The 3,267-nt window shown below is 61.3% G+C and overlaps 1 protein-coding gene across 5 annotated transcripts in view; it reads right to left on the bottom strand.

The window, feature by feature from the left end:
- Ctif (cap binding complex dependent translation initiation factor) overlaps positions 1-3,017 on the bottom strand; it is a 273,785-nt gene extending 270,768 nt beyond the window's left edge. For 2 of the 5 annotated variants that reach the window (XM_031366055.1, XM_031366053.1), the window contains exon 1: positions 2,744-3,015. The gene's annotated coding sequence lies outside the window, so the exon portion shown is untranslated. Of the gene's footprint in view, positions 1-2,743 lie in introns of all 5 variants that reach the window. The other 3 variants (XM_031366058.1, XM_031366056.1, XM_031366057.1) reach the window with 2 other exon arrangements.
- Positions 3,018-3,267: the final 250 nt, after the last annotated feature.

Raw genomic sequence — 3,267 nt, forward strand, 5'->3', positions numbered from 1 at the left:
AAAAAAAAAAAAAAAAAAGAATGGTCACACTTTAAATAAAAAGCCGTGGGTACTAGGTACACGCCTGTTTTCTCAGCTTTGGGGAGGTAGAGGTAAACCAGGCAACATGGGGGAGCCCCTGGCTTGAAAATAAACAGCAGTGGCCTGCAAAGAGAAATCACAAGGGGAGGAAAGCTGTTCTTCACCGGCTGAAAGACCATAGGCAAGTGACATCACTTCCTGAGTCTTGGTGTCCTCATCTGTACAGAGGGATTAGCCCTTCCTTCCCTACCTCACAGGATCCTCTTCATAACTGTACTACGTGGTGGGGAAATCCTGCTCTGTACATTCATAGAGACACGTTCTTGTTTCAGCAATCTCCTCACCTCGAAGGCAGGATACCCAGGAAGCCTCGCAGGCTACTGTCCTCACCAGGATAGGCACTGGACATGACACACCGCTGAGCCTATTGCTATCAGCAGAGTCCTGTTTCACATACTCAGAGGACTTTTCTCCGGACACCCTAGAGCATCCTGCCACTATCTAGCGTCTATGGAGGGCAATCTGTTCCTATACAATTGGGTTGTTTGAAAGTCCCGGAGGTTTCCTTTCATGGACCACGGGCTGCTAGGAACCAAGATTCCAGAGGTTTGGGCCCAGCCCCTATGCTGGGCCAAGAGGAACCCGGTAGGACAGCCCATGGCTCCTCCCAGTGCTCTGCCGCGCCTCCCTCCTAGCAGAGGCGGTGCTTAAGCTGTGTCACTTTCGACCTGGGGAGGCTCCCAACACCCGAGCCTGAGGTGTCCAGGCGGTGCAGGGGCCCCCTAGCCAGAGAAGGCTAATCTCGGAGCTTCAGAAATGACAGCCGGGAGGGCGGTGCAGGCAGTGGCGTGAGATCCCGCAGGCCTGCGGGCAGAGGCAGAGAGGGTCTGCCGGGCAGGCGTTGGTTCTCAGTAGAAGAACCGAGAGCAGGGAGGGGTGGCTGAACGCATGGATTTTCTCTAGGATCCGGGAAGGCAGCTGAGGAAATGCACAGGCGCGAGCATCCCGGGGAACCTCCGTGCTAGGGTCAAGGATCCTAAGCATGGTTTGCTGAGGATGGGGGTGTGGGGTGGGAGGGGTGGGCACCAGAGCTCGGGTGGGTCCTCCCAGCCCGTAGGGTGGGCAGTCAGTCGCTGGGCTAGGGAGACGAGAGAAACGTAGAGGGAGGGCCACACAGAGCTTGGGACTCGCAGGCGGCCAAGCCCCCCCTAAGGTCTTCCCCAGCGCCAGCCTGAGGATTCCTTAGTAACCCCAAGCGTGGACATACATAAGAGACAGCCAAACTCACACCATTTGGGGCTAGCTGGTCCAATCCCAGGAGGCATCCACCCCACGCTGTTCTCCACTCTGCCGCCCCCTCCAAGGCCAAGCTGTGTGTACACACACAAACAGTTGGACGGGGGAGGCGACGCCTCCCTCCTGGTGAGGACACGCAGAGCACAGCCACCGATCCCTCCCCTCTAAAAGCCGCGCCCCCTTCCCGGCTCACACGCCCCCTGGCCCCTACCCTGAGAACTCCTCAAAATCAGACCCAGGGCTGCCGAGTTCAGGGTTTGAATCCTGGATTGTCTTTTAAAAGCCAACAAAACAACCAGCTCCGATAGCGGGTCCCGGGGACGCCTCCTCCCGTGGCATCCTGGAACCCGCACGCGGCCCTCCCGATCCCGTAGACATCGACCTCAGCCAAGCCACCGCTCCCATCTCCCCCTAAAATCCGTGCCTGTGACCATCACTAGCTAGCTCCCCTCAGCAGCCCATTCCACAGCCCCCGGGTTACCCGCCGGCGTGAACCGGCTTTTCGGAACCTGTCAACTTAACCCCAGCTCCGCAGGGCGTAGCACTCCACCCCCCCCTCCCACACCCCCCAGGCCCCATCACTCCGAGGCCACAGGAATGATCGTTCTTAAAGCCGGCAGAATCGCCACGGGTGTAGAACGGCCAAAGCCGCCACTGCAATGGCTCCACCGAGGCTTCCTCCGCTGCTCCGATCCGCCGCGCCCTCCGCGGCCCGCGGGCTCACCGGGGACGAAGGGAGGGGTCTGCTGCCTGTCTAGACGAGAGCCATCCACAGACATCCCCCAGCTCGCGGGGACGGCCGTCGGCACGGCAGGGAAGGGCAGCGTGGACGTACACTCGCCGGTTCCCTCCGTCAACCCGGGGTGCTGCAGCCGCGCCCGCAGCCGCCTCCCCAGCCGCGCTCCGACCTCTGCGCAGCGCGCGGTCGGAACAGCTGCAAGTTTGCCTGGCGCTGGAGCAACTGCTCGTTGCAGCAAACGAGGCTCCAAAACAAAAGGGATCTTGCCCGCGAGCTTCCTCCCCCGCGGGTCGGAACCCCGCACAAGACGTCGGCTACACCGCGCCGCTCCAACGCGAGTGGGGCTCCTAGAAGCGCGCCCCCCCCCCCGAGGAACCCCTCTGGGTTCCGGAGCTCTGGTGTCACGGTCCCCACCGCGCGGGGAACTGGGCCCACTACAGGACAAAACCTGGGAGAAGGCGAGATCGGAGTGAGCGGTACCCACTAGACCCAGAGGAGGGGACTAAGGATGGGTGCGGACACCGGGCTGACTGAAGCGCTGGGAGGGGGAAGGGGGAGAATTGTTTGGAGCGGTTTTCCCGGATTTATCTATAATCGAGAGCACGTCACGTAGCCCTCCTCCCGGGTCCCCGAATCCACCCGCAAGTCGAGGTGACTAAAAGAGGAGGGAGGACAAGGGATGCTCACCTCGGGGTTCCTCTGGCCGCCGCGCGGAGCCCGCGTCGGGGGTGGGGGAAGGGGGCAGGGAAGGGGAAGGGAGGGACCAGGCTCCGAAGAGCGGACTCCTGCCGGGAGTTCGGCTCGTCCCAGCCGTGAGGGGATCCGGCACCTCGGCAGACCGACCCAGTCGAGAGGGGAGGGAGGGAGGGAAGGGAGACAGGGAGGGAGGGGCAGGCAGAGGGAGGGAGTAGAGGAAGGAAAAAAAACGATCCCTGTACTGACACAGGGAAAGAGAATGTAGGAGAGTGACGTCCGGGCCCCGCCTCCCCCTCCGGCCACGTGCAAAGACTTGAAAGGAAAGAGGGAGACGGCGAGCCTGCTGGGTAATGTAGTTCGCCTTTCTTTCCTAGGATGGCGGGCCCTGGAAAGCTGGGAACCTGGCGGGGAGCCGGGGATACCGCCTGAACTGCCTGGATAGAGCAGTATTGTTACGGCGATACCTGCTCTCCAATGACCTCTTGAACTAGCGGGGGACAGAACCGAGGGCGAAG

The sequence above is a fragment of the Mastomys coucha genome, unplaced genomic scaffold (assembly GCF_008632895.1).
Source record: "Mastomys coucha isolate ucsf_1 unplaced genomic scaffold, UCSF_Mcou_1 pScaffold13, whole genome shotgun sequence".
NCBI lineage: Eukaryota > Metazoa > Chordata > Mammalia > Rodentia > Muridae > Mastomys > Mastomys coucha.